This window comes from Columba livia, chromosome 4 (assembly GCF_036013475.1).
Source record: "Columba livia isolate bColLiv1 breed racing homer chromosome 4, bColLiv1.pat.W.v2, whole genome shotgun sequence".
In the NCBI taxonomy this organism is placed as follows: domain Eukaryota; kingdom Metazoa; phylum Chordata; class Aves; order Columbiformes; family Columbidae; genus Columba; species Columba livia.
This window is the reverse complement of record NC_088605.1, coordinates 49,281,929-49,304,962: the sequence shown is the minus strand read 5'-3', so window position 1 is coordinate 49,304,962 and position 23,034 is coordinate 49,281,929. Positions and strand designations below refer to the sequence as shown.

The 23,034-nt window shown below is 41.4% G+C and overlaps 1 long non-coding RNA gene across 8 annotated transcripts in view; it reads left to right on the top strand.

The window, feature by feature from the left end:
- The window catches only part of LOC110365855 (uncharacterized), a 221,465-nt gene that overhangs the window by 191,867 nt on the left and 6,564 nt on the right, over positions 1-23,034 (top strand). For 5 of the 8 annotated variants that reach the window (XR_010472320.1, XR_010472321.1, XR_010472322.1 and 2 more), the window contains 3 exons: positions 16,709-16,945; positions 20,189-20,305; positions 21,835-22,064. This is a non-coding gene — a long non-coding RNA (uncharacterized LOC110365855). Of the gene's footprint in view, positions 1-3,014; positions 3,129-16,708; positions 16,946-20,188; positions 20,306-21,834; positions 22,065-23,034 lie in introns of all 8 variants that reach the window. The other 3 variants (XR_010472316.1, XR_010472319.1, XR_010472318.1) reach the window with 3 other exon arrangements.

Here is a 23,034-nt window from a genome sequence, read left to right as displayed (position 1 = left end):
GCCTGTTCTCCCAAATAGCACGTGGTAGGATGAGAAGAAACAGCCTCAAGTTGCACCACGGGAGGTTTAGGATGGATATTGGGCACAGTTTTTTCCTGGAAAGGGTTGTCGGGCATTGGACCAAGCTGCCCAGGGCATTGGTGGAGTCACCATCCCTGGAGGGGTTTAAAATACACGGAGATGGGGTTCTTAGGGACATGGCTCAGTGCTAGATTTAGGTTATGGTTGGACTCAATGATCTTGAGGGTCTCTTCCAAATGAAATGATTCTATGGTTCTATGATTTTGGCTGCTCTTAGCACCATGGTGAACTGAGCAGGGGAAGGTGCCTAACTCCAGCCCCCTTGTTAGCCAGCAAACCAAATTACTGTGACCTCTTGATGAGAGGATTGCAAGGCAATGTGTGGGTACCTCGTGCAGTCAGCTTGCTGTCTGTCAACTTCAACGGTTTATGATCCTTCTAGATGCTGCCACCATATATCCTATTACCTTTAGTGACTCCTCTAGCACAGTTTCTCCAGTGACAGGCTTGATGAACTCTTTTTTCACAAATAGGTCCTAGATTATTGCAAATTTTGTGTGCTCTTGAAGGATTGTGTGTTTGATTTATTCACTGTGCTAAACGGAGACAATGCAAAAAGAGCATGCAGTGCTGAGTTGTGGGGTAGAAACCTGACTCTGGTTAGCTCTACCTGCAAAACCTTTGGGGAAGGGCTCTGCAAATTTTTTTTTGCAATTACGTGGAGTTTCTCAGCGGGGAGTTGGCTAACAATATCCAGAGCAACCCAGCAAGCAAGAAGCCTAAAGTCAGAAGCTAAGCAAAATACAGAGATTTCATTATAAATTAGCATTGGAAATTAGAGCAAGGCTGTGGAATAACTGTAATTAAAATTCAGAGAGCAGAGAAGAAAAAGCTTACCTAGTGAGCGCAGGGTTAGAGAAGAAACTATGCTGCTTTAGTATTCTGGCATAACTTGCATATTACTGAAATTGTCAGGAATTTAAAGAAAAACCAAGGGACTGATTCTTAACTGATGAAAATCAGCATAACCCAGGTGATATCAAGGCAGCTAAAGTGATCTACAAGAGCTAAAAAAGATGGAGAAAATGAAGCAGCTCTTATTTTCTGGCAAGTCTCTGTGATGATCCTGAACTGTATTTGTCTAGTGAATGAGTATGAGCTGTTTAGAAATAGAGACAATGATTTCAATGTTAACTCTGGAGGGAGAGAAATAGATCCATAACAAGTAAGATCAGTACAAGGGGTGTTTTTTTGACAACTGAGTTGCCTTCATTCAGTTTATTTTACTAATATGAAATCAAATTCTTTCCAGTTCAGGTTTCTTAGAAACATTAAAACCCTAAAATACCAAATCAACAACAAGAAAATACCAGGATTCTAACACAAGATGTCCCTGGAAACGAATTCAAAGGCAGCCAAATAAAACAAGATATTAAAATATACAAAATACTGCAGTTTAAAAGAAAATCACTGAATTATTGAAACTCCATGGAAGAGATGTCACAGCAGTCCTTCTAATCAGCCTGATTTAAAAAACCCACACTATTATTTTTCTTCCCTCCTCCTGTGATGTCACGAAGTGTATTGTAAAGTTAAAGTGATGTGTGTAGTGCAGTCAGATTGATCTACAAAGTTCAAAGATATTGTCATTTTCTGAGCATTTACACTTGATCCTATGTGGTAGAAAGTATGTTGCATCTATAAACAGTGCAATTCTTTCAATACTCTAGGACTGCAAAAAAAAACCCACTCTTCTGCAGAGAGGAAAAAATAAGCAGCATGTTTCAGAAGGCAAAAGGGTTGTTATTTCCCTAACATTGACAAAAAGCCTAGGTTTTCCGTGCAGTAGAGGCTGCATAATGTGGAAATAGATGCTTTTTGCCTTTGCGGGGAATTCTCAGCTACACTTCTGGCCAGTGAACCCATTTTAGCGACTTAGTGATAGCAAATCGGGGTTGTAGGCTGTGCTGGGGCAAGTACCTCTGGAAATTACTTGCCCATTGGGAGTGTAAGGCTTGCCAGAGTCTGGAACCCCTGTCCTAAAAATTCTTCGTTTAAGTAAAGGACATGGTAAAACACCATCATTCCCCTTTTACAGAAGAAAAATCAAGTTGTAGACCAAAGGAGTGCTTTAAAGCCCAGTGAAGTAGCTGGAAAGGCAGCATGGAGTTGTGGCAGGCTTTAAAAAGTTGCTTTGGGATTTTTTGTCTATGCAAAGGGCTGATCTCAGTGCTGCCAGAAAGAGATTCAGAGCCCTGCCTCCAGTACGAAGCTGAATTTATAAACAATTTTAAAGGACTTAAATCTTACAGATCTTCCTCTTCATTATTTGTCATTTTTTTAGGCAGGATTTATTTAGATATTTTTTTCCCCAGAAAAAAAATGAGATGTTTTAATTCTGCATCTTTTTATGGAAACTAGCCGTGTATTTTGGCATTTCTGTAGAGCGGTGGCCTGTTCAACAGCCTGCACAAGGGACCTTACACTTGCTCAAGGCCTGTAGCAGGGAATAAACCCAGCCAGCATAATTGAAGCTACATCTATTTACAGCAGGTAAAAGATGTGACCCCTGATCTTTGATTACAGAGTGGTGTAATGCAGGGGTTTTTTAGCAGTCCTACAGCTGGCCACCTACAAGTTACAAAGGCTGTAAACAAGGGGAAATTGGGATAGCAAACCGGTCAATTACAGAATATTGAAAAGATCAAGGAAGTGACAGCAATGCTGCTAAAGCCGATATGGAAAAGCCTTTCTTGTTACAATCTCTGTGACAAGAAGGATGTTATTGGACAAGATGGAAAATGGCACAAGCAGAATGCACTCTGGTGGCAATGATTGCTGTGAGAATTGGGACTTGTTCGTACTTCACCCACTCCGTGTGTCTTTCCTAGATGCTGTATCCCAGGCAACCCAGGCAGAAGGTGTTATATTTATGATGTCCCCATCGCTTTTTGTCTCTTCTAGTGAAACCCAACATTCAATTCTCTTTCCAGCCTCCGGTCTGCAAAAAAGATGGCAGTGTTACCTTCGCTCAATCTCTTGATTAGCCCAGCGTAATGTATTTCTTTCTTCAGTTTCTGAGAAGGTCTGTGCCATGAGTCTCTAAGGTAGGTGCACAGCAGGTTCAAGGCCTTAAAAAGGTCTCTAAAGTGGGTGAAAAGCAGATTTAAGGCCTAAAATGAGGTGAGGTCTGGAGACTGTACATAAAGCTGGAGAGGTGGCCTGTCTATATAGGGTCTGCTAAAGGCCCCGTACTTAAAAAATACGTATCAATAAAAGAAATTTCAGCACGTTGCTGGATTTCTATGTGCAGCTCATGAAATACTTTTTTTTGGTCTGTATTGAAAAGGCTTCTTTGAGCCATTGAAAATGCTCTTTGCATCCCAGAAGGTTGTTAACGGCAGGAGGTATGGAGGGAGAATCCAGCTTTGGCAGTCATGGGATCAGACTCGCCAGGTCAGAGCTGTATTATTTCTGGTACATTAGCACATGTTAAGGTCACCTGGGTAGCATCACTGTCAGCAAAGAGGTGACAGCTGCCTTTGAAAAAAGCTTGTGGTGCAGCTCTGCTCTCTCCACGCCAAATTTGACATGTGAGCGTCAACCGCTGCTGCTGTGGGGGATTTTTCACCTGAAAAATGGGTTTAGAGTTTGCCCTTGTGCAACTTTCTGCTGCCAGCTTCCAGATGAGATATGCTCCCCAAGTACTTCTTGTCTATTTTAAGGGCATGGTCAGCTTGAATACTGGAGTAGATTTTGTGCCCCTCCCTTCAGGGCTCAAAATGGTAGCACCAGGGGTGGCAGGATCACCTCAGCACACAAAATGGCTACACTGGGGGGCACCAGTATCAGCTCAGGACTCAAGAAAGACCTTGAGGTGCTGGAGCGAGTTCAAAGAAGGGTAATGGAGCTGGTGAGGGGGCTGGAGCACGACTGTGATGGGGAGTGTCTGAGGGACCTGAGAGGTTCAGCTGGAGAAAAGGAGGCCGAGGGGAGACCTTCTCGCTCTCTGCAACTACCAGAAAGGAGGTTGGAGTGAAAAGGGGTCAGTCTCTTCTCCCAAATGACAAGAATGAAAGGAAATGGCCTCAAGTTGCACCACGGGAGGTTTAGGTTGGATATTGGGCACAATTTCTTCCCATAAGGGGTTGTCAAGCATTGGAACAGGCTGCCCAGGGAAGTGGTGGAGTTACCATCCCTGGAGGGGTTTAAAATACATGGAGATGAGGGTCTTAGGGATGTGGTTTAGAACCAGAGTTGGGTTATGTTTGGACTCTATGATTTTGGTGGTCTTTTCCAATCAAAATGATTTTATGATTCTGTGATTCTGTGTACCCAGCAAGGGTGTAAGCCTTGGTAGGGTCACAGTGAAGGCTCCTCTCTCTTACACACTGTTCCTAACCCCAAGATATATTATGCCTAGTGAAACCAAGTTTTTTTTGTTTCAGCAATCACTGCCACCTGTGTGATGCTGTTGTTTTGCTTTCTGTTCTCCTTAGTGAATTCCTCCATACCCCTTAGCAAACCAAGGGTCAGAACTTCAAGTGGTGCTTATTGATCCTCACCCATGCCCAGAGAACTACGCTTACCACAGAGCTGGGAAAGTCCTCATTAAGCATCTAGCGAAGAAAGAAATTCTGTCATTGTGATGAGGGAGAAATGTTTCCTCCTGCGTATCATTCTGGTTGTCTTCAGCATTACCAGCCTCAGGTTGGTCTGTCACCCTCGTTGTGGGTGCTCATTCATTTGCAGAAGGATGGTTCAAAAGTCACAGCTGCTGTTTGAGAGCCTTTTGAAAGTTCATCTGTCCCTTTCCAGTTATTCTGCAGCTAGGCCAAGACAACAGCTTATTAATGTTTAAATGAGCCTGTTTGTATTTTTGCATGAAATTCTCAGTCATTTAAGCCTTCTGCGTTGTCACTGTAGTGTTCTGATCTCCTCTCTAATTCAAAGCTTTACTTTTAAGCCTAACTAGAGTGTAACACTGTTAGGTGATCATTGCATCTCAAAAGGGAGATAATTCTGAACCTAACTTGCCATTTCTGGGTGTGGTGTTGAGGTTTTTTTTACCCTTTTTCTTCCACTGTTCCTACTAGAGAGTGATGTGCAGGATTTTGCTTTTTCCCTTTTTATTTTTTGGGGGGTATTGAAGGTGTTTTGCCAGTGTTGTCTGCATTAGAGCTTACTGGTACTTTATGCTAAATAACAGTATGTGTGTCATAAAATTGCTGGCTTATGTGCAAGCCCTAGCAATCATTAGGTTGTATTTTTGTAACCAACTTGGATCCAAGATTTGCGTATTTTAAATAAACCCACTTTGGCAGAGATTCCACACACAGACAAGTTCCTACCACCAGTTTGCTAAGTAACTGACTCTTCCCCTAAGAACACTCTCTTGATCTCCTTAGAGACTCACTCATCTTTGGCTTCAGGGCAGAAAATGACAGAACACTCCCCAGAATATCTCCCCTCCTTTCCTTTAACAGAAAAAAATTGAACTTGTTTTTATTCTGGAAGGGCTTCTGTTGCTCTCAAGCTGTATCTCCTAGTAGGTTTCTTAGAGAAGCATTTTCCTCTATGCAAGTAATTTAAGCCTTACATGCCCTCAAGCTATTTTTTAATTAAAAGAAAAATAGGAAATTCTTGTCCCAAGTAGGGGGCTTATGCTGTTGATTGACTACATTAAGGAATTTCGTAGGAATTTTGAGTTCTGCATTGCTGGGTATGAAATCAGCTCTATACGTATGACCCTGACCTGAGGCTGGGATTTTTAAAATGAGTTTCTTAATAAGAAAGGGAAGAAATAAATTCAACTTTGAATGAGCATAATGCAATTTCCCTTCACACAAATTACTCCTTTGTTATAGCACAGATATTCACATTTATCCATCTAAATACTTAGGTCTTATGCAGCTTCATTTTGCTGGATTCAGCTCAGTCCTGCCTAAGAGGGAACCTGTTCCTAGAGCTGTTTAATTCCTGTTCATGCTGCCATAAGCCACCAAACTGGTCACTGAGGTAGAAAAAGGCCTGAGATCAGAATTGTTTCACTTGTCTGTTTTCCCATATCTTCCTTTTTAAAAAAAAAATTCTATTTGTTAAGGCTGACTTTCTTAGTTGAGAACAGCTTAAGTATGTCCAAAGCAACTCAGCATCTGGTGAAGAGAAAGCCAGGGCTGCCAGAAAATGCCAAGCAGAGGTATTTTTGCAGGTTGACATGAAGGAGAAGAGCCACATTTGGATAAAAAAAAAAGTGAGGAAAAGAAATGGCAGAAGCTTCAGCCTGTATAAATGGCCAAGCAAAGGAAGTACAGTAGACTGATTACAAGTCAGGCAGGAGCATGTTAAAAAAAAAAAATCCAAGTTTAAGGCAGGAATCTACAAAAATCTAACACTAACCCTTTGCCTTTTTATCAGTCTGTTTTCCTGATGCTTGAAACACTTTTTTTCCACTAACCTCTACTTCCACTGCTTTCAAATACCTAGAAAAAGGGGTAAGAGAGAAATGATTTTTGCACATCTAGAGTGACGCTAGTATACATGAGCTGGTGAACCCCCAGGTTTTGCCTTCCCAAAGTTGTACATTCCTCTTTTTTCTGTGCTGGAAACCTTACGTGCAATACATTTTCAGAGATTTTTATCCCTTGGAGAGAGGTGGCACTGGAGTCTCTGCCCATCGTGTGAGATGGAGAGATCAAGCAGGATGCTTGGCCAAGAGGCCAGAGCAGTGGGATCTCAGAGAAGAAAAAACTTAGTTTTCTTTTGAAGCACTGCAGTAGCAAAATCCTAGAGAGATTTTCCAACTGGGGCATTGGGGTTTTTTCAATGGAAAAATGAGCGCTTTTTTTTTTCTATTTAATCAAAAGGCTGGTTTGCCTCAGCAGTTTTGATGGAAAATTTTCACATAGGTCTTTGTTGTAAAATACCAACACATCAGAATTATCCCTTTATCTCAGTAGATGCGCTTTCCAGATGAGGGAACATGTCAGGTGATGAAAAACACATCAGCTTTGCTGCCTCGACTCAGGTTTTTTGATAATAGAGAATTTTGTCTAAACAGACTCTTTCCATTAAAACCAAAATGCTTTGTGGACAGGTCTTGCTTTTTGCTCAAGTTTTTACTGCTAATTTTTTTGCTACATAGTGATGTGCAGTGCTTCATTGTGCCTTCTGTAGCGAGAGCGTGTGCAGTGCTGCGGGATCAAGTCTCTGTTTTGCCCTGATTTAAACTAGTCTGACCTGAAATGGTGCAGATGAAGCCAATTCATGATATAAAAGACTCCTGTTTCTGAGGCTGAGAGATGTATTAAGACTGTTTGCATCTCCCATCTGAAATTAGGAGCTGATGTTTGACCTACAAAGAAGAACTTTGGCCTGATTCTGATTTTTCAGGATCCTTTATGGTTCTTCCTTCCTGAGGACCAGAGAAGCCTGCAAAGCTGCCCCAGAACAAACAACACCTTCCACAGTGGGAAAGTCTTGCCTTCTTGATGATATCCTTTTTCTTTTTTTTTTTTATATCTTAAAATACAAAAGCCAGACTCTTAAGGGATGTGAGGACATGTAAGCTAACACATTTAACAAAACCCAAGAAGGCGTGGGAAAGGTTGAGAGCCTTGCCCAGGGCCTTGTGGTCCCTGGCATGGTGCTGCATGTGCCATGAGTTCCAACCTAGTGCTGTAGCCACCATGCAGTCTCTGCTACTTAAGGTTGTGAGGTGAAATGCCCTTACAACATATCCTACTCTTCCCTCCTGTCTGCTAAAACTACCTGGCACGGCATTCGCAGTCAGAGTTCAAGCTACTCCTAAAGGAAAAGGAAGTATTTTTAAAGAAAGTCTTTAAATCTGTCTGCTGGCTCACTGGCTGGATTTAGGTTGATTTAAAAATCTATCTTTGCTCTTCTGATCTGTTGGATTGGGCTGGCTAAATGTAGTGACCCTGCACCCTTTGAAATCTTCAGTTGATACAGCTGGTACATACTAGGTGTTCAGTCATAAGAGTTTTCGTTTTCTTTTGAGGAACTATACCCATTTCACACAAATTTCAGCCGCAGAGGGGCACATCCGAGTACCACTGCAAGGTGCATCTTCTTGCTTACGCTAGCAAATGTCCTGATCCTCAGGGTTCAGCTGGTACTGGGACCAGTGGCACCTCCCTGGTCAGCAACAAAAGCATTTTGCAAGCTGTTCTTTTCTCACATAATGGTTTCTAGAAGGTCCCAGGGATGCAACAAATGGAAAATGTATATATAGCAATGGCTGTGCGAAGGAAGTTGAAAAGAGGGTTTACTTTGCTTACACCAAAGCCTTTCCTCACATTTTCAGTCATATGTATGGCAGCTTTAACAAACAGGAAAAGAAGATAAATATGAGTCACAGACTGACAAGAAACTCAATTGGAAAAGAGGAAAGTGTTCTTTTGGAAGCGATGCTACAAGTTGTTTCCCTTTTTAGCGGCTCAGTCTGAGGAAGGCAACTTTCTATGCTGTAAGACTTCTGCAGATCTCGGAAAAATGCCAGCTGAAGGATTTCAGGGGGAAGAAATTGAAGGTTTAATTGCTGGGATAGAACTGAATCCATATTCCACCCGGTTAAGACTGGGAGAATTTCCCGTCAGCTCTTCTCTCTCTGGCCTCTTGGCTCACAGCCTTCAATGATCTGCAAATCCCCAACCAAAAAGAAGAAGTTTGCAAGCTGATCTTTTTAATACAGGGGAATAAAGCCAATTTTATAGGTCACACATAGGTGGGGAAAGAGCCCAGCACAGTTTGCTCTACAGTTTACACAGTAGAAGCTGTTGATTCATTACTTATTTAGGAATATCACTTATGCTTATCATATCATTATCCTGCTATGCAGAATTCAAACTGAAGGCAGAAAGCATACGCAATGGTCATGACAGATGATGGCTCTATATTACTATGTTCTCCCTCAGCAGGGTCATAAAATATTGATGATTAATATATAATCATTGATAGTGACAACTCTTACCGTTCTCTTGGACAGGTAGGCCTGTTGGCTGTTGAAAGCATTTCTGTGTCTTAGAGGATTTTTATGTTTACAGGATTTATGTTCTTAACCCCGGGAATCTGTGTGCTGCTTGATCTTTTCTGATGCATCTCAGGTTTGGATCATATTTCAACAGACAGTTTTTCTCCTGAGTTAATAACTACGGAAGTATTTCATCTTGAGACAAGATGGTTAGTTGAGTTTCAGCAAGGCTCAGTGCAGAACTGCGTTGTCAAATGGTATTTCATTATCTGTAACAATAATAACTACAAGAGAAACCACTGTAGGGACTAGAATCACAGAATGTTAGGGATTGGAAGGGTCCTTGAAAGATCATCTAGACCAATCCCCCTGACAGAGCAGGAACAGCCAGATAAGGTTACACAGGAAGGTGTCCAGGCGGGTTTTGAATGTCTCCAGAGTAGGGGACTCCACAATCCCCCTGGGCAGCCTGTTCCAGTGTTCTGTCACCCTCACTGAGAAGAAATTTCTTCTCAAATCTAAGTGGAACCTTTTGTGTTTCAGTTTGAACCCATTACCCCTTGTCCTGTCATAGGTTGTCACAGAGAAGAGCCTGGCTCCATCCTCATGACACTCACCCTTTATATATCTGTAAACATTAATGAGGTCACCCCTCAGTCTCCTCCAAGCTAAAGAGACCCAGCTCCCTCAGCCTTTCTTCATAAGGGAGGTGCTCCACTCCCTTAATCATCTTCATTGCCCTGTGCTGGACTCTCTCCAGCAGTTCCCTGTCCTTCTTTAACTGAGGAGTCCGGAACTGGACACAGTATTCCAGATGTGGACTCACCAGGGCAGAGTAGGGGCGAAGGAGAGCATCTCTCGACCTACTAACCACCCCACTTCTAATCCACCCCAGGATGCCATTGGCCTTCCTGGACACAATGGCACAGTGCTGGCTCATGGTCATCCTGCTGTCTACCAGGACCCCCAGGACCCTTTCCCTTACACTGCTCTCTAATAGGTCATTCTCCAACTTATACTGGAACCTGGGGTTGTTCCTGCCCAGATGCAAGACTCTACACTTGCCCTTGTTCTATTTCATTAAATTTTTCCCCACCCAACTCTCCAGCCTGACCAGGTCTCGCTGGATGGCAGCACAGCCTTCTGGTGTGTCAGCCCCTCCTTCCAGCTTCACGTCATCAGCAAACTTGCTGATAGTACACTCTATTCCCTCGTCCAAATAATTGATGAGTATATTGAATAATACTGGCCCCAGTACTGACCCTTGAGGCACTCCACTAGATACAGGCTCCAACTAGACTCCACTGCATTGACCACGACTCTCTGGCTTCTTCCCTTCAGCCAGTTCACAGTCCACCTCACTACCCGATCATCCAGACCGCACTCCCTCAGTTTAGCTATAAGGATGCTGTGGGAGACTGTGTCAAATGCCTTACTCAAGTCAAGGTAGATCATGTTCACCGCTCTGCCGTCATCTTGTTATGTCCTCATAAAAGGCTATGAGATTGGTCAAGCACGACTTCCCTTTGGTGAAGCCATGTTGATTGCCCCTAATGACCCTCTTATCCTTAATGTGCCTTGAGATGGCACCAAGGATAAGTCAGTTTCCCAGGGATGGAGGTGAGGCTGACTGGTCTATAGTTACCCAGGTCCTCCTCCTTGCCCTTTTTGAAGACTGGAGTGACATTTGCTTTCCTCCAGTCCTCAGGCACCTCTCCCATTTCCCAAGACTTGGCAAAGATGATGGAGAGTGGTCTAGCAATGACCTCAGCCAGCTGCCTCAGCACCCGCAGGTGCATCCCATCTGGACCCATGGATTTATGGATGTCCAGATTGCCTAACTGCTCCCTAACCCAGTCCTCATCAACTGAGGCAAACTCCTCCATTGTCCTGCCTTCCTCTGGGCCCTCAGTGGGTTCCTCAGGACAGCTTTCGGCAGAGTAGACAGAGACAAAGAAGGCGTTCAGTAACTGCCTTCTCTGTATCTTCTGTCACCAGGGCACTCACCTTGTTCATCAGTAGGCCTCCATTGCCTCTGTTGTTAGTTTTATCTGCCATGTATTTGAAAAAGCTCTTTCTGTTGTCCTTGACCCCTCTCGCCAGGTTTAATTCTAAGTAGGCCTTAGATTTCCTAGTTGCCTCCCTACACCCTCTGACAACAGCCTTATATTCTCCCCAAGTGGCCAGCCCCTCCTTCCATGATCTGTAAACTCTCCTAGAATTTGGTAACATTATCTCTGCAGTTGACAAACTGCATGACAAAAACCACTATGTTTAGCATTGTAATTGAAGTTGCATGTGACTTTTTTTTTTTTTCTGAAGGGACACTGTGGTGTGTCTGAGGATTTGCCCTCCATCCTCTTTGAGAAGCAGTGAAACATAAGCTCTCTCCTTATTCCCTACACTAGCCACAGGCAATTCTGGCCATTTGACATTCCTGAACCCTTGGAGGCGAGGTGACATTTTGTGATCACGGGTCTGTGGTGACAGCATGAAAGTACAATGGTTATTGGTTCCGAGAGACAATAAAATTATGGTGGCAATGAATCCAGCAGCTCCAAAACCAACTCACAGAATAGAAGAAAATACATTTATTCTGAATCAGAGAGCTTGAGCATTTAGCCAGGTTCTAAGACAAATGATAAGGCCAGGCACTACTTCTCTTTTATCATTATTTAAAGACAGGTTTTTGCAAATTGCTGGTCCACTCCCCCATGATAGGTAGGTAGATAGATAGAAAGAAAATAATTTTGGAAAATAAATTCTGCCACAGTAGCATATAATTATGTGACAAAAAATACATCAGGCTCTGCTGCAGCCAAGACATTGTGTCTCATTAGTGTTTCGTGGACTTGATCACAAATAACACATTTCAAAACTGTCAACTCCCTCTAATTCTTCTTCTCTGCTTATACTTGCACAGAACCACGCTCAAAATTAGCCTGTCTGTGCCTTGATGCTGATATGTTGAGAGCCATTTCTAAGAAAAGTGGACAATCTGTGCGTACAAGCTGCTTTTTAACTTTTTTTTTTTTTTAATTGTTTCATCCTCTGCTGCAGCTGATAACTGACCTCTTTTTTTCTTTTCGTTTGGTACTAGGATTGAAGTGTGTGGGCAAAGGGACTGTGATGGAATCCTCGCTGTTTCAGTTCCCCTCATGAGTTTTGCATTTGCCATGTTGTTGAAATAATGTGTCTATCACTTAGTCCCTCTCCGAGTTCCCATCCGTCAAGGCAATAAGGAGGAAGCAGAGGTTTGTTTCTCAATATGCTTTCGAGATACACCCAATCCAATAATTCTTAGTAAAGTCTATACCTGCCAGTTGATTTCTCACATGCTTTAGAGATTGTTTCTGTTTTTGAGGGATCAGTATATTAATTTTAACATGCCGTATACTCGGTGACAGGCAATAGTAAAGCATACCATTTTAACCTTTTCAGTTTCCTGCACTTCAGTTTACGGACTGTTCTCATTCCCCTTTATTTATGGCCCCTCAATATAACTGGCAAGGAGAAAGTAGAATGGAGAGCTAGTGAAAATGCATATTATTTAAAAGGCTCAAGCTTGGCATTATCGTTGTGTTAAAAGTTTATGGTCTTTTGTGGGTGATATTTGGCATTAAAATGATTATAGCCCATTCTTAGCTCTAGAAAACATAGTGTTACAATATCTTCTATACACAAGAAACACAAAGTGGCAGAAATTCAACTTCATATGAAGTGGTTTATGAGCTAGCATTGAGTTTGGGCAATGGTGGTATAAATCTGGAGTAAGTCTTGTAGGAGTTAAAGAGTTTTCTCTGAGTTTTGTGAATGAGCCCTTATGATGTGTTTGAAATCGGCTGTGTGGGTGCTCGCCTGTCCACACTGCTCCAGCTCCAAACTGCTTGTGAGTAGGAAATCAGAGGAAAAAATTGAATTGTTTCATTTGCTTTGTCTGTTTTGATTTCAGACTTACTATATATTCTTATTTTTTATGTCTCTCTAGGATTGCAATTAAAATTAAATTAAAAATTACAACAACTAGGGGAAGGAGGAAGGCCAGCCAAAGGTTGATTACAGTCTGTTGCTTATTGTGTAGATTTGTAGATTGTGAAGGCAGAAGGATCTGTGATGATCTCTTAAACTGACCCACATACTTTAAATTTTATCCGCTGAGTCCTGCACCAAGCCTAACAGCTCTGTCAAAGTTCTTAAAGTATCTATTCAGTATTGATTTAGAAACTGAAAGATTTTAAAAGATCAATGGATCTTTAACATTTAGAGAAAAGATCTATGGATCTTTAACATTTAAAGAGATGGAGAACTTCCTCCAGATGTTCTCAGAGAACATCTTCCAACACCTCCAGATAATCTTCAGACAGTTAGGAACTCCTTTTGAAGAAAAAGCAAATGGAAACATGTCTCTTTCAATATTATGAGTTTAATTACAGCTTGTCAAGGCAGGAAAGACGTGCCTGGTAGACTGAAGAGTCTTAAAAGCACTAGAAATGCTCTTTCTGCTTAAATAAATCAAGGCAGTGGTGAATTACTAACCTTTCTGTTTCATTCTGAGGAAGCAAAGAGGAAACCAAGAGGATGTGTAGAGCCCAACATCATCCCAGGATGCCATGGCTTGAACATTGCTGTTTTGTGAAGCATTAGAGCAAGTTAAAAATGTCAGAATGAAGGGATGGGAATATTTGGTAGAACTGGCTGAAAATTTTCCATCCTAGTGCTTCCTGCTGAAAACTGTGGCTTTGACTAGAGCATTTCCTTAAGCAAAATTTGTTGTGCAGAACTTGAATGTATAATTTTCGTTTGGGCTTTGAAATGTTTTGGTTCTATTTGGGGACAGGCAGAATGAAACACTGCTCTGCATTAAGTCAAAGCTCAAAAACAAACTTGAATAAATTCAGACATAAGCCATATTACTATAGAAAGAGATAAATCTAATTTCCAGTTATCTTTATTTACCCTTTTTATCAGCCAGTTCTAGTTTCCTTAAAATATATCAGGGATTTGTGGGTATTCTCTAAAGAACTGGGCCAAAAAATGAGAATTTGGACTGCGAGTTGTTCTTGAAATATTTGATACTGTGCTAAAGTAAGAGTGAGCACAGAGTATGGTGTCACAAATATAGACATTTGTCCCAGTTTTCTCCAGCAACATAAACGAGATCTTTTGCAGTTGTGGGATCAAACTGCTAGCTGATATGAATCAGAGCAACTCTGTTGCTCTGAGTCAAATTTACATCTGGAATAAAATTACACAGCTCTCTTCATGAAGTCAGATGGACCAGATCTGCAGGGCTATAAACCTAAATTAAGTTAACTGATGCAGGTCAGTTACAGATTTGACCTATTTCATTGCTGGGAAGCTCTCACCAGCGTTCAATAACGGAGTAGCTCTGAGCAGGATGGTTTGATCAGGTGCTTCTAAATTCAGTTTTTGGACATGTTAACACTGTTAATGCTATTCTGTGTAGAATAGCTGAAAAGAGAAGAGAAAGGAATGGTGCTCGTTGATCACACAAATTGTAGTGAGGGGAAGATGTTTTAAGATTCGGCTTTATTTTTCATTACCCCACTCTAATTCAATTGGTTATAAATTAAATTAATTTCACCAAGTTGAGTCTGTTTTGTCCATGACCGTAATAGGTGAGTGATCTCCTCCTGTCCTTATCTCAAAAGAAAATTATTTTACCAGAAAAGTTTTGTTTGTCTGTTTGTTTTTTGGGTTTTTGTTTTTGTTTTTGTTTTTTTGTTTTTTAAACCTTCTTCCCAGTCATCTGACATGAATAGAAGTGTTTACCTCACCTAGAATGCTATACAATATTCCGAATTTATTGTGACTGTAAACAACAACTCTGCTTGCTTTATAGCTTTCCCAGGCTCCAACAGTAAAACACAATTTCTCTGTCTGTTTGGAATTATATGTTATAACAGTTTTATGGTGGGGGGGTAAAGCTCCGATAAAGATAAAATAGAGTTTTGCTTTTTTGTGTGACCTTGTCATTTGAAAAAGCATTGCACTCTAACAAGATGTAATTTAAAAGACCTCTGGGAGCAAATCGAGTTTACTGAGATATTTCTAGAGTAATTACTTACTGCGAGTTGTCAGTGCGCTCTGTTACAGTTCCTTTCCTAGCAAATGTAGATATCTGGGATTGTGTAGAATGGATTAGAGCTCCTACCATTAATGTTTAATGTGAGACAGTAGTGAAAAAGATGGATGCTCGTATAACTGACATTTCCTGCATTTATGGCCATAGACTAAAATGCCAGGCACATAATTTCAAGTAAAATGGCAGACCCAGCTCAATAATATTTAATGATGTCGTAGACCTTGACGAGGAGAATCGCTAACGGAAGTCATTGCACTGCATTTATTGAATTGTTAAAATGAGTCGAATAAGAATTGTGTTTGCAGGAGTTTTGTTTTAGAAATTTATTACCATGATCTGGTACTCTGAAAATGAATTATTTATCATTCCAGTCAACACAAAATATAGGAAAGACTTTGAGCTAAGTTAACTGAAGGCAAGATTTTTACACCGACTTTGTCCTGGTGTTTACAGTGTAGAAATGTACTCAGTAGCTCAGGAAACAGTTTTGAAGATGGGATGATTGAAATTACCTTCCAGAAGAATCTCCGTTGTATAGTTGACTCTTCACAAAGTTGGACCTTTCTGTCCCTTTCTAGGAATGTCAGGATTTAGATTCTGTGAAGCTTATATCATGGAGACACTTGCATGTCAGGACTATGATGATGTCAGCAAGTGGAACATTAACTACTTCAATACCCTTCTAGTAATGTTTTAGAAAGCCTGGAATAAGCAGGAAGGACTCGGGCTGATGGAGAACCTCAGGCTGATGGAGGTCTGTAGGTGCCTTGATTCCAGGTCTGTGGCTACAGGGTTTCTCCACATGGAAGGCACAGAACAAAGCTGGACTGGAAGAAGTTTGTACACCTTTCCATTTGTGAGTCTGTAGGATTTCCGTTGATAAGGCAATAATAATAATTATATATATAGTATAATAATAATGATAAGTATGTGAAGGTAGATCTTCCAGCCAGAGCCAGGTAGTTTTACAGGCTTTTCAGAAGTTTACAAACGCAAAATGGCCAGTATGTGCGTTCACGTTCAGCAACAACAAAAAAAAACCCTCAAATTTTTACTTTTAGAAAGAGAATTGCAAAAGCATTTACTCTCTAACAAAATCCAAGCATCTTGTTCTGAGTATTCTATCTATAAAAAGGAAAATTTGGAATTGGAAAGAAATAGAATAGCTCAATTTTTCAAATGCCAGCATCAAGTCTTGAATTTTTCCAGTTAAACCAGAACCAGATACGCTAGGTAAATAGAACAGTGAATTGGTATGTACACCTCTCTGTCAGTATGTATCAGCCTCTTTTAATTGTATATGGAAGAGTCATCAAGTTGCACCTCATTAGCCTTAATTAAGACTTCAGGAGGCTCAGCAGTGGAGGACACAAAGGAGGTAGTAGGAGAGCTATCCAAAAGCTGCCTTCTTTCAGTGAAATTAATGCTTCGTTTTGGTTTTCTGAGCCGGTACAACTCCTGCATTAGAGCAAATGGTAGTTATAAGTGTAAATTCCTATCAATGGCAAAATTCCCTCTCACTTCACCAGGGCCAGGATTTTCCTGTAGTGCAAAGTTTGTAAATTTCAACTAAACCTCTTTTTTTTCAGAACTGCTTAAAAACAACCCCAAAGGACTTGGAAATTCCCCCCTGGACAGAGTCATCAGGCACTCAGAAGACATGGCCAGGGTCACTTAATTCTTCAGATCCTACCCAACTTCTGTCAAAGTTAATTTGAAAAACTCCCACTGACTTGAAGAGGTTTTGGATCCGGCTCAAACGGCTCTTGGTGGCAGCAGATTGGGAGAAGGAACCTCGCTGCACAATTCCAGCCACCTGCCTACGGGTAAGCATTTGATGATACAAATGTATTTGCTTCAAACATGTCATGAGGCACGTGGCTTCTAATTAGGCAGTATTTCAGACCAAAGGAGATCTCCTTCTCACCTGAGGCGTTTGTCAGAGACCTGTTCTGAGCCGGTGATCTTTAAAGTAGCAAAACATGCTCATGCACAGCAATGTCACAATTTCTTGTCTCCATTCTGCGTACGTAAAAGATAACCAAGCATGATGTTAAGCTGCTGTTTGGATTCCTGCCTCACTGCAGTCTAGCTGTAGCATAAGACAAGACAAAATGTCATCATTACCACCTCAAACTTGTGCTCAGTGATACCATTGTCATTACCAATTTTTTACTATATCAACTGTGGGGTTAGATAAAAGAACTCTTTCAGAAACAAAGCAGAGAAGTGCAGTATGTAAGGACTCTTAATTAGCACACACAACTTCATGTTGCCCTTTTCATCTAAAACTGGTAAAGAAAGGGAATGATGTGTGCAGAAAGCATATTTGAAGGATGGTTGTCTTTAGCAGTATTGCAACATACCAGAGAACCAAATGAGTTTTTATGTAAAACACAGCCAGTGCCCAGGTAAATTGCCCTAGCTGATTAGAAAACAGCGGAGCTTTTATCATCCTGGAACGTGATGGGTGTAACAAAAATCGCTCAATGGTGTGAATTTGGAGGAGAGCAACTGAGCAGCCTGATTGTATGCCAGGTCTCAGTGGTGTCCTGTGCCTGCTTTAATCATCAATTTAATCATCAATTACTGTAATGCTGGGGCAACCCACCAACGCCTTAATTATTGTCTGGAGCTCCAGCCATAGGTGGCTCCTCCAGGCTACGTAAAGCAAATCCACCGGTCTGTGTCCTGGAAGGGACTGTGCTGCAGCATCTTTCTTAGGGCACAGGTGCTCCTTGAGCTTGTGCTGGAAGATCTCAAGGTCTTGCTCAGAGCTTCTCCAACCAGGTGTTTCTCTGCCTTCAGACATCAGAGTCTGCTTCTAACCTACTTTCTCTGCTGGGCTAGACTGTGTACTTGATAGGAATTTCCAATATGGATAACACAGAGCTTTTGTTACTTGTGGGTTTTTGGTTATATTGGTCGGAAACGTATTCAACATCCATGGATTTGACCAACAGACATTTCAATAAACGTGTATAAGCAAGAAACTTATTTGCAGAGAGCACCTTGAGCCCAGCTGTGAAAAATGATTGTGATCATGAAGCCAGTAATATGATAGTTTCATTTTTTCTTTGCTCTGCAATTGCCTTACAGTACCAGGTCTCAGAGGTCATAGGTGGGTGTCATGTAGCCTCTGCACGTGGCATGTAGGAGGTTGTTTTGCAGAGAAGTGTAGCAAACAACAGAAAACTAAGAGTTAATATGCAGGCCAGCAAGTCTGAAGTTATGACAATTCCCTTCAAAATAATAGATTGGAAGAGCTTGCCCATTGTGCTAAAATGCCCGGTTAATTGGAGAGCCAAGCAGATGAGAAGTTTTGAGAGAGATAAGGAGATGACACAATCTGCAGTTACAGACACGAGATGTGCTCTGAAATAACAGCCCTCTATGTAAATGATTTTCAGGATATTGCCCATATTCTTCCCAAACATGCATCTTGGCTGCAGTGTTGTCGATTTACATCCTTAAATCTGTCACATCTTTTGTGCTGTATTTGAGAGGGGTTTCAAATGCAAAGCTGGGCAAGCAGCAAGATGAATTTCAATATGAAACATAGAATGATAAAATAGTTTGGATTGGAAAGGATGTTCAAAGCTCTTCTAGACCAAGCCCCTGCCATCAGCAGGGACATCTTCACCCAGATCAGGTTGCTCAGAGCCCCATCCAGCCTGGCCTGGGATGTCTCCAGGGATGGGGCATCCACCACCTCTCTGGGTAACCTGGGCCAGGGTCTCACCACCCTCAGGGTCAAAAATTTCTTCCTCGTGTCCAGCCTGAATCTCCCCTTCTTTAGTTTAAAACCATCATCTCCTGCCCTATTGCAACAGGCCCTGATAAAAAGTCTGTCCCCATCTTTCCTGTAGCCAATTTGTGGCACTTTAAGAACTTATTTTGCTGTTCTTCCGTCCTTAAAATCACTCAGGGATAGTATCTCATCTTCTGTCCCCATGTTCAGTTGAAGGTTTGTGTCTTTCACCCCCCACCCCCCGCCCTCAATTCTGTATACATGCTCCTCACTTTCAAAAGCAAAGGGAAATGAATGCTTTTGTGTAGACCCCCTCAAATGCTGCAGGTATACAAAAACATTAAAGCAGCTTTAGAAGGCATATGTTTTCTTCACATGGGGGAAAGGCGATGCAACATCTTTTGCAGTGTGCTCTTTCGAAACGCCGTACAAGTCTTCATAGCTGTGAATGGGGAGGTAGTGTCATTAACCTCACTGTTCTGGGTGGCTGGATGATAAAATATCAAATCAAGTTCAATGTAGAAAAAAAGAAAAAGTAGTGCACATTGAGGAAAAAAATCAATCCAGACTCTACACTTGGCAGTGGGTCACCAGCTACCTGTTAGCCTTTCAAGATAAAGATGTTTGGGTTAAAATAGTTCTGCCACAATATTGGCTTAATGATCTGTAGCAGTTCTAAATGCAGGTGGAAGGTTAGAAATTATTATGAAGGAACAGTCCACAGGGTAGAAGTCATTATTATAGCACTGTATAAATCCATGACTCCCACATCTTGAGCCCTCTATATTTCTAGCAGCCTTATGTTTGACAAACGTTACCGTAAAACTGGAAAAGATCCAGAGGACGTATCAAGGGCTTTCAAAGTATGAAAGAGCTACAATACAAGGAGTGATCAAGCAGCTCGGGACTTTTCAAGCTGGAAAAGCAATGGCCGGAGGAGTATCAAACGAGTTCATGGTAGAGAACAGTTGCTCAGTGTTTCTTCCAGGACTCAAAAGTTCAGCAAGGAAAACCTATTACACAAAGGCTTAAAGCAATTCAAGGAAGCATTTATTTACAGATCATATAGTTCAGCCATGGAAACTCTTTATGCAGAACATTGTAACTGCTGAAAGTTTACAAGCATTAAAAAAAAAATAAGCCAACATTGGAAAAATCTGCAGGAGATAAGTGCAAAGGAAACTGTTGAAATAATGATGAAACTTCTCTATTTGAGGTATCCTCAGCTTCAAATATATCTGTGCAGGGAGGGAGTGTTGTTGAAGCCTGTAGCTTCTGGCTAAATTTCATTTGAACCTTTTCTTTTATCCTTGCTCAGGTCTGTAAGAGAGCTTTCACAGCATCATGGAGAGATGGCCGAACTGGTCTCTTCCCTCTGGGCAGGTCTATGTGAGGACTATCTCACAGACAAGAACCGTGACCTTCTGTTTGCCAGGTGGATGCTGATTTCTTTACTTTGTGAAGGACTTTCTGTCTTGAAATCATGTCCTACAGTTCATAATGTGTGAAATTGGTCTTTTCTGAAAAGGTGTTTTTTCCTAGGGTTCTTGCGTCTTTGAAAGGAAAGTCAAGAAGAAAATTACAAGAGATCACAAAACACTTATTACTCACAGTATGATTCAGCAAGAAAAGAAAGTAAAATAGAGATCTCTCAAGAAGGGGGGGAGGAGAGGGGCTAGGAAAGAAGCCTCATGTCTTGCAGGGAGGCCGGAATCTCTCACCTGTTTATTGATCTTACTAGAACCTGGAAGGGTGAACTGCAAAGTTGGAAGCAACAAATGCCCAAGGATGCTTTGCAAGTTTGTCAAATCCACCTCATATCACACAACTTGGCACTGAATGGAGGCTCTTTCAGACTAAGAGAGTTGTAAACTACTCATTGACAATAGTGGCTGGTCTCCTACGAGTAGATTACAGCTTCATTCCTCTTCTATCTCGGATGAGTTCTCTTAGATACTTCATAGTGGTAATGGGGTATAATTAGGTTCCTGCCTGCTTTTTAGGCTGGTCTGGTTAGTAAAACCCTGGGCTAGGACTCAAGAGACCCGATTTATACGCTGGGTTCTGCTGCCAAGAGCCCAGAGGTCAATCAGTTTTCTCATGGCTGTGGCTCAGTTTCACCACCTGTTAAACAGAAAAGATAATGCAAAGGAGGAGAGCTGATGAAACACAAAGCTGAAATTCACTGGTGCTTCCAAATAAACCTGCGAAGCTGTGGAAGCTCAGGTCTGTTCCTCCCTTATTCAAAAATCCAAACATCTGGGGACAGTGGTGGGTGACAGGCAAGGTAGCGCCTGCGTGTGGGTTCTCAGCTGTGAAGGCAAAACTGGACTTTGCTACTCCCTGGAGGAAGGGTGATGGCAGGGCTCACCTTGAATAGATTTTATTTGTCTGTGAGAACTCAGCCCTGTCTTAATTGTTTGAGAAGAGGTGATTTATTATATGTATGCAGCTTAGGCTCAAGGTAAATGCCCATGATGGACAGAGGGGATCTCTTCTGCCCTTTTGTAGCTCCCTTGGGTGCTTTCTCACTTGATAAAAAAAATTACTCTCCCATTTGTAGTCATCTACTGAAATCAGATACTAAAGAAAAATTGAAGTTTAGTGAGGACAACAAAAGACTGAAGTTGAGGTTCCAGATGTTTTCTTGAAGGTATCAGGGTCCAGTTACTGTTCAAACCTGGGAGAAGTCTTGCACAAGTTGTCCATATTGATGGGCATGCATGTTATTTCTTCAAGCCTGGTAGGTTCAGTGAATTATTATTGTATCTGTGCTATTTATATAAGTTCTTTTTTCAGGATTAGAGCTTCCTTATTTTTTTTTCTTTTTATGCAATTGTCTTTGTACCTCCACGTGCCAGAGCTCTTGTTATTGAGAAGGGTAACTGAGACAGAGGCTAAGCAGCTTGGTAGTATTCTGTACAAAATACAGTTTTCAAACATACTCTTCTAAACCTTATACAGACGAACACCCACCAAGCTGTCTCTGTGCGAGAAAGAAATTCCCACTGAGAAGGGATGAGAAAAGATTCTTGCAAAGAGACGGGCTGAGTAGAATGTGGCAGGACACGGGAGCGTGCTCATCGTTCCTCATTAGTGGAGGAATTTGTATGGCACGTCACAGCACACATGGGATCCCGCAACACCTCCTGCACCCCCATGCTATCATACAGTCAAGCTGGGAGGACACAAAGGTGAGAAATTTGCCTTTATTCTCCTAATATTGTTTTCAGCAGGTTTTAACTTAGGCAGTCTCTCAGAATATACTGACAATGGCTTTCAGTAATGGAATTTTAAGTGGGACCAAGTTGCTTTGTGTGGGAAGATTTTGTGGCTACGTTTTCAAGTCAGAGTGTTAAAAATCCAAAGTTGAAAAGCATTTATTTCCAAGCTATCAATTTTAATGTAAAAAAAAAAAACCCAAACAACAAACAAAGTCAACTCTCATCTCTCTTTTCTGCCAAAAGTGATAAATATTTGATTTGAGCTAGTATTTTTTGGTGAGATTCAGGAGCAATTTATTCACTTATGGGAAAATACAAAGCTGCTGTTCTTTACGGAAAAAACAAAACAAATGTTTGTAGTAGAATTGTAAAGATTTGTGTTTGGAACTGTGTCCAGTAAACACTGTAAAGCATTGATACATATGCCAAAGGAAGAAAAGAATACAGGTTTACACACTGGATGGAATAGCTGGTGAGAAGCTTGTAAAGGGTTATGCAGAGTATACATTTAACCTTAGTAAATGCATAACTAAAAATGCAATAAGAAAATACAGGAAGACTAAAACATGTACATCTTGTCTGCTATGTTGCCATGGACCTTTATCAGAAACACATCAACCTCTATGTCTTTATCACAGATTCCAGCTTTTATTGACTTCCTTGGTAACAAGGACGATTCCTTAAAATAGTTGTCATCTTTCCAGTAAAATCCAGAGGGGCTTCACCTTTGCAAGACAGATACACAGCTTATGGAGGCTCTAAGAAAGTTGGTTTATTGTGAAATAGTGGAATAAGAGAAAAGTAGGCTGAAGTGAAGTGTGCTGCAGTTCCTTAAAATCATTAAGATTGACCCTGAGTGGTAGATTTGTCTCTGTGTCCCATGCTTGAAAAAAGTGGGATTTCTTTACCTAGACTATGTACTTTGATCAGTGAGAGAAAC